This window comes from Corylus avellana, chromosome ca8, assembly GCF_901000735.1.
Source record: "Corylus avellana chromosome ca8, CavTom2PMs-1.0".
NCBI classification, from domain to species: domain Eukaryota; kingdom Viridiplantae; phylum Streptophyta; class Magnoliopsida; order Fagales; family Betulaceae; genus Corylus; species Corylus avellana.
In genome coordinates, this window is record NC_081548.1 from 11,627,987 (window position 1) to 11,636,908 (window position 8,922).

Sequence of the window (8,922 nt, forward strand, 5' to 3'; positions counted from 1 at the left end):
GTCGAGAGAGCAACTACTTTGATACCAACTGTAACGCCTCAGAAATTAATTAACTGGTAATTAATTCCAAGGTTCGTCTCCCAGCCTTATCCCTCGTGGAACAAGATGATAAGTGCCAAATATTCCATATTTGGACTCCTTTATTTACCTCAGTTAATCCTTTAGCTGTGTCGTTATTTAATGTTTTGTGGTAGTTTGTGTTTTTAGTATTTTGTAGGTCGTTGAAGAAAAACTACAGCTTTAAATGGAAAAATGCAGAGTTTGGAAGAAAGCATACTTTGAGAAGACCTATATGAGGTGGTTAAGTTTAACCAAATCCAAGAAAAAAGTTAAATCGGATTAAAGATCAGATTAGATTAAATTTCAAATTGGATAAGATTTCAGATTGGATTCAAATTCAAATTCTCTACATGTCTTAATATTTTGACCATAACATTCCTCTCAAATATTGGATTGAAGTGATTCAAGCAGCATTGGAAAGATAACTCAAAATACTACAATTAGTTGTGAAATAGAATTTTCCTAATTCAGACGTTTAATATGCCACAATTGCCCTGAAATTAAAGGACACAAATCTGGACGTCCTATTCCGATTTCAGACTTCTATTTTGACTGGGAGACAGACCTCCGAATTATCTAGGTTTAATAGGGCTTCTAGGACTTCCCTAAGCCTATAAATAGACTTTTTTGCATTCAAGTAAAGATATAGAATTCTAGAGAGCAAAATTCTACAGTTTTTTTCTTTTTAGTTTATGTTTTCTTTAGATTTAGGTTTTATTTTTATGTGGAGCTAAATTCCCAACTAATGTTGGGGATGAAGCATCACTAATAAAGAACATCAATACTTTCATGTAAGTCTTTATTTATCTGATTTTGTTGGGTTTAATATTTCATATGTTTTACTTCTTTTCAATATGTGGCATGATTCATGGATATCTTGTTGTGATTCAATGATACACTTGATGATTTAAGATAATTTCACATAATTGATTTCTTGATTTTATTTGCCTAAATAGTTGGATATCCCTTGTGATTTGTTCTACGGATACATTTGATGTTTCAATTAAGATTGGATATCTTTTGTGATTTACAAATACATCTGATGATGTAATTGATATTGGATTCCTCTTGCGATTTGTGCAATGAATGGATATATGGGATGGTTTTAATTAATTGTTTGAAGCATAGTAAAACACATCTAAGATTTTAATTGATAAACATGGAAGTATGTTATTTTGATTCGGTGAGTGTGAATTCCCAAACCTTAGTATTTTATCTCTTAGTTTATTTTAATTAGTTTATGTTTGTCTTTTAATTTTTTAAAACCAAAATTCAAAACCCTTTTTTGAACTAAATTAGGATTTAATTAATTTAGACATAAATTGCTCTTTCAAAAACATAATTCTCTGTGGGTTCGACCTCGCACTTGTAAAACATTATTATATTGCAAACGATTCGTGCACTTGCGAGTATATTAAAATTTGAACAACACAAGACTCAGGGACCTCTACTCCTCAAAAGAGAGGATACTAAACAGCGGAAACAAAAAGATTCTATAAACATTAATCATTACAATGAGAGCTTCTACCAATGAACATCAAAGTAACGGAAATCATACTACACAAGTCATCTTTACAAGGGATTCATGTTATACCTCAATATGCAAGCATGCATAAAAGCTCTAAGTCTACAACATTACTTAAAAGCACTAGTTACCATGAGTACCAACCTAAGCTTGCAAAAAGTCCTCAAGCATCTCCCATGTCGAATCTTCCACAATAACCGGAAGCTTTACGGTATTGATTTTTTGCTAAACTATCTATAACCGCATAGTTATACATATAGAGAAAAAAGGGAAATAATACAAGGGTAAGTCTAACGACTTAGTGAGTATGAATGCACATGACGCACCCGTCATTAAATAGTGAACTCAGATGTTTATAAAACACATGCAACATTATGAGATGACAGTTTATCATGGATATGACATAGATATAATATATGCTTATAATTATGAGTAACAGTAATAGTTCAACCATTGTTGTTCCACAATTACCCCCTAAATTAATAGGCAAATAACTGGATGTTTTACCCGCAAGTGCACCAGGTCAACATAGTAGCATAGTGTGCAAATATGGGGTCATTCCCACGAGGATTGCTGAATCTTGTCTAAAATTAATTCTGAAAGTGAAATAAAACAAGAGTTTAGATTTAAATTGATAATGATAAAAAGGTAGGGCTTCGATATCCACCACTAATTATATTTAGCTAATATATCAATATGCCAATGTTTTGATAATGTTATGAATATCTAATGTTTGTCAACCTAAGGGCATTGGTGTCTACTCCTTAAGCTATTGATTTCCCTAAGCAACGAATTAGGCATGAGTGTCTACTCCAATTCTTTTCTTTCTTAAAGGATTTAGCATGGGTGTCTACTAAGTTGTTCCTAATGATAAAAAGGTAGGGCTTTGATATCCACCACTAATTATATTTAGCTAATATATCAATATGCCAATGTTTTGATCATGTTATGAATATCTAATGTTTGTCAACCTAAGGGCATTGGTGTCTACTCCTTAAGCTATTGATTTCCCTAAGCAACGAATTAGGCATCAGTGTCTACTCTAATTCTTTTCTTTCTTAAAGGATTTAGCATGGGTGTGTACTAAGTTGTTCCTTAAGAAAGCATAAAACTGTGAAAATCGACAAACACATGAGGCCTAGGGCATGCGTGTCTACTCCTGGTTCCCCATGTTGATTAACCCAAGAATCCGGTTTGGATATCTTTTGTTACTTATGTTAAACACAGGACTCGGTCATCCAAATTGATTTAACTAACTAGTCCATACCATATGCACATGTTGATCAGGCACACACATATGAGGAATTCTTGAAACTAGGTATTAATCAAGTTAGACATCATAACAAGATCATCACAAAGGCGCCAATATTGAATATTAACAAAACATAACTAGGGCTTCAATCTAGCCTTACTAAATAAATTAGTTACACATAGAGTTGATGTTAAACATCTTCATAAAAGAAAAGAAAAGAAAGAAAAAGAATAAACCCGAAACTTGAACTTGAAGAGCTCCAATTCTTCTCCTTACAAAGCATACCTATTCTAGAGGTTTAAGGGTCTATTTATAGGCTTTAGAAGTCCTTGACAAACTAGTAAACCTAGGAATTTCGTAGGGTTTCAAAACCTATTACAATTGGGAGGTGGAAAACCCTAATATGGAAAGAATGACACTCTGGCCGCCACTTGATATGTCTCCTGCGCACGAGTGCGATCGATTGCAAACCGTGTGCGCTCGATTGTAGGTCTGCGATCGAGCCTCTTTTGTTGTGCGCTCGATCGCTGGTTGCCTGCTTCGTGCTGTGTCTTCTCTGGTACTGCCCTCGATCGCAGGTAACCTATGATCAATCACAGTGTCAGGGGCTCCCATTTTTCCCATCTTCTCTCTTTGAGCCCAAATCTTCCAGATTTACTTCATTTTCTTCCAAAAGCCTACAAAAATATGGAAAACACAAAAAGGAATTAAAATGACCTAATTAACTAAAACCAAAGGATTAAAACATGCAAGTTAAGGGCTAAAAATATGAATATTTTAGCACTTAACACACCCCCAAACTTAAATATTGCTAGTCCCTTAGCAATAGAAAGCTAACAACAAAAGTGAAAAACGGAGAACAAAAAAATAAATCCATCTTTCGTGGGATGTACGGTTGCATTTAGCATATCCAACAAGCCTTTTAAACCTCTAGGAATTCCCTAGAGGACGAGTGAAGTCTCGTGAGGGTTTTTCAGAAATGTTACCCACAAACATCATGCATAGTTCATGTTATTTCAAAAATTAAAGCATCACTTCAAGATCATGATTTTCATTCATTAGCAAGCTTAAAAAAATGAACTCCATCTTCACAATGAATTGGAATCTCAAAGTGCAATTACTTACAAAGGACATGCTAAAACATCACAAGTTTGAAAATAGTGTAAAGTGAACTAGCACAAAATTATGAGGCTTCCAAATCTTTCCAATGTATAATGTCTCCATATCTCAAAATTCATTGAAATCCCTCTTAGAATGAACAACAATAGCATATTTCTTTTTCTTTTTCTTTTTTCTTTTTGGCCAGGTTGTGCAATGTTTGGTTCCCTTAAGCTTTCTAATTGACACTTGTAGTGAGTGTTAAGTCAATGACTCCCAAACCAGATGGTTTTAGGGCATTAGGTCTAGAGACACCCCTAAGGACCTACTAACCCGAGTCAAAAAGGCTACAAAACCAAACTAACGATGACATTGATCAAATCAACATTTTTCACCTTTTGATGTGAACACTCAGTGCTTTGAGGCAAGAGGTCCAGTTACTCAGTGAAAAGCCATCAATGATCATTTATTTCACACACACACACACACACACACACACACACACACACACACACATATATATATATATATATATATTCTTTTTTTTTTCCTTTCTTTTCACAATATATATGCCACAGTGTCATCTAATAAGTCATCCAATTTCATCCAAAATGAAAAAACACACATCAAACCTCATGTCATACCTCACAGATTATGTGCTAATGTGCTTGTGTGATCAGATCAAACATGTGATTTTTCAACTGTCCTCAACAAGTAACCAAACTAACAAATTCACTCATTAGATCATGTATTCAAAATTTTAAGCTCACAGATGAATTCAAGCCACAATTCTTTTAGATTAACTTAAAATTTTAGGGCAAACTTAAACATGCATAAATTATTATTATTATTATTATTATTATTATTTAACAAACAAACACACAAAACAAATAATAAGAAATTGGGACAAAGTGTGTGAACAATCTTGAGTGCCCATACCCCCAAACTTAAATGACACATTGCCTGCAATGTGTCTAAGTAAAGGAAGGAGTGTACCCGGGAGAAGGTTGACATCGTCTTGGAAAGCATAGCTCATAGCACACCCCCAAACTTGAAGTGAAGCACACTTGTCCCTGCAAAATAAGAAAACACAAAAATAAATAAAAAGAAACAAAACTAAAGATAAATAAATAAAAATTGAACTTAAAACACACTAAACAAAATAAAAGGATAAACTATGGGGTGCCTCTTATGAGCGTTAAGTTTTATGTCTTTAGCCAGACAGTGGTCCCCGCTCAATGCTGTCCAGAAGTAGATGCTCCAGAAGGTGCTGGTAAATGGCTAAGTATGGTCCGCATCAATTCTTCCAAGGCAGCTAGTCGTTGATCCATCAATGCTTTATCTTCCTGAACTTCCCTTCTTTGATCAGCCAATTCTCATTGAAGGGCTGCCATCTCTTCACTAAGGGAGCGGTACTGTGCGGCTTGGAAAATGATTGGGGCCTCTACCTCTGCTGCTGCAAGCTCAGCTGCCAGTTCATCTTCGGCCATTGGCTCAGCCTCACTCTCTTCTTCACCAACTGCTGGTGCTGGGAGAACCCGGGGCATATGGGAGCAGCTCTTATTCCATTGGCAAATGAAAAATATAGGAGTACTAGTAACTGGCTTTTCTGCTACGGTGCCCTTGATGCCCTTTTTCCGAAGAATATACGTGATGAGGTATTCGAAAGGCAACCCCCATGAATGAGTGGACTCTGCTCCTCCAATATGCACTCCATTCCAGAATTTATGAATTTGGTTCCAAATAATGTCGGGAATGGAGTACCAGGCATCCTTGTGGAAGGCCTAGAGGATCTGGAGAAATTGATCACGCCTCTGAGTTTTGTGTCCCAAGGGAAAGGCATTGCGGTGCAGTATGGAGTCCACAAACCAAAGCCTTTGAGGTAGCTTGGATCGGCTGCCGGCATTATGGTGGGCATCTGCATATTGCCCTTGGCACATGTCTTCAATGATTTCCGCCACATAGAATCGAAGCGGCTACACGACAAGATGTGCGGCTTCTAGAGGGTGCTCATCATTGCATTGAAGGGCTGCTGCAATGGTGGCCCTGGTCACATCAATAGCTTGGCCTTGCACCTTTGAAGAGAGAGCGGCCAAATTGTTGCAGTCATGGGAAAGGTTGGCATTGAATTCAACTACCAACCTTTGGTAGGTGGTGGAGCTAACCGGTTTGAACAGCTTCTTAAGCCCCCTTCGCTTGAACTTGGTGACTGCCCATTAAGTCTCAGAAAGATTTTGGAAGTCTTCGCGAATGGTGAAGGTGGTCTCAAACAGTAGCTCCTGCTCTTCAAAAGTGGGCGGGGGAGAACTAGCTTGGCCCTCGGACCCCCAGGATGATGAAGCACGGGTCTTGGCATGTTGACCTTGATTGAAAACTTTTATCAAACAGTTGGTGGGCACTACAGATGGCCAACTTTGCAACACAAGGAAAACACCGCTCAAAACCCCCTGAAAAACACAAAAATCCAACACAGAGCGACAATGTGGGTGGATAGACACCCACACTGTGTTAAAAATTGAAAAGAAAAATGAAGGTGGGGGAGGGAGGTCGAAGTTGGGTTGTCGATGGGAAGTAATACGTGAGATGTGATGAGGGTGATGGCCGTGGGGTAGAATGGGGCCGTGCAAGTGCTGGCGTGGTGGTGTGGAGGTGGTTGAAGTGGTAGAAAATGGTGTAGGTGTGTTAGTAGAGGAGGTGGCCAGAGTTGGGTGTTTTGGGGAACTTGTACGGCGCCGTGAGGGTGTGAGGAGGAATAGGGGGAAAGTGACCTAAAATATGTCACGTGCCCTGCTATCTGAGTGCGCTCGATCGCACACATGGTGCACTCAATCGCATTCAGGCAAGGGTGTGCGTGTGTGGGTGATGTGCGCTCGATCGCACCTAAGGTGCATTCGATCGTACTAACAGAATGTTAAGGCCATCATTCAATTACTGCGCTCAATCGCATACTTGTTGCGATCAATCGTAGTAACAAAATGTTAAATTTTTTTTTTTGTTTTTTTTTAATGCATAATGTTCAACAATGAAAAAGTAAGACACATGTAGAGTAAAGAAATTGATATGATGAAAAACAAGAGAAAAAATGTACGGCCTTCAGTGGCCTCAGTACCACTATTTTGAGTAGATGCGTTTGAGCTCCTAGATCGCTCAAACGCTTCTACTTGTGACTGTAATGTCTCTAGCGCGAAGAGCTGCACTTGAGCTCTACAGACTGTGGCTCAAGTGCCCTTGGTGGTGCAGGAATAGGACCTTTGAGAACTGTGGCTGCTTTCAGCTGCTGGTGACTCCCTCGGTTAGGTATTATTTGAGCTGAAAATTCTCCCTGCTTCCTCTCACTTCGCTCCTTTGCCATCTGACCCATTTGCACTTTCAGTCTTTGAATGGCTTGATCAGTCTTTGTATTGAATTGTTTTTAATCAGTCGTGAATTGCTGTTGTGAGGTCACCAGGTTATGTATCATATTCTCCTGTAGGTTCAACTTTGACTCTTGAGTTGGTTGGCTTCCTTGTTGGGGCCCCTTCTGCTGTCCTTGATTATTACTCCAAGAAAAATTTGGATGGTTGCGCCATCCTGGATTGTAAGTGTTAGAGTATGGATTGTTCTTGTGGGGGTAATTGTTTTGTCCCACATAATTCACCTCTTCTTGCTCTGCAAATGAAGATAAGGGACACATCTCAGTAGTGTGATCTAGAAGGAAACAAATAGCACATACCTGGATTGGTGTGTCCTGTTGCAGAGGTGAGATTTTATGAGCAGTCATGGCCTTGACAATCATGTCCAACTTCTTTTCCACAGTGGCCATCTGATTGGGAGATCCCCCATTGAGGTTTACTTCATACATGCCCTTGCTTTTGACTCCTTTCCTTCCTCTAGAGCAGAATTGTTGGGAATGCTCACTTAATGTTCCGAACAGCTCCATTGCTTCCTCACTACTTTTCTCCATAAGTGTTCCTGTACAAGCTGAATCAACCATCCCTTTGTTAGTATCATCTAAACCTTCATAGAAAATTTGTACCTGATCATCTTGAGGGATGTTGTGATGTGAGCACTTTAGAAGCAATGAATTGAAGTGATCCCATGCCTCGAAGAACAGATCTCCATCTCGTTGTTGGAACATTTGAAGTTCCCTTTTAAGTGGTCTTGTCTTTTGAGATGGAAAAAACTTCTTTAGAAACTTGGTGGCTAATTCTTCCCAAATATGGATAGAATCTGCAGGCAAAGAATTATACCACAGTTTAGCATTATTTTTCAAAGAGAAAGGAAAGAGGACTAACCTGAGTCTCTCTGGAGTTAGGCCTTGGACATGCTAATAACTTGCATAAATCAAAGAATTCTTTAAGATGCAAGTTGGGATCCTCAGTAGTTGTGTCTATGAAGTGAGTCAATGCATTAAGGATTTGAGGAGAAATATAATAGCTACCTTCCACCTTCGGTTAATATGCTATGCATGAGCGTTACTGGAGGTTTGCTGGAATGAATGCCTGCTTCATCGGTCTCCGCACCGGTGGTGGATTTGCCTCTAATGGTCTTGGCCCAATTGGATTCTCATGCAAATTTTCCATCTCAATTTCTTCCTCTTCTTCTTTGTCTCTAGGTTGTTGTCGAATTGTCCACTCAATTTCAGGATCGAGTGGATTGACGGTTGAGTCTTGAGATTGATGACCTTGCATCAATTGAATTGCATTTTCAGGCAGGCAGCTTCAGTGCTGCTTGTTCGGATGCTCCCCAGAACTATGCTCGATCGCAGGTTGGTGCGTTCGATCACACTGCACTCGATCGCACATTGTTGACGTACGATCGAAATCACAGAATGCTAGTCTGTAACCTAAAACAGAAAACATAAAAACTTAAGAATCAATAGAAAATATTTTTGACAAAAACAAAATTGAAAATTGAAAATTAAAATAACACAACTAAAGGAAAATAATTTTTAAAAAAATTCACCGCAGTCCCCGGCAACGGCGCCAAAAACTTGTTGTTCCACAAT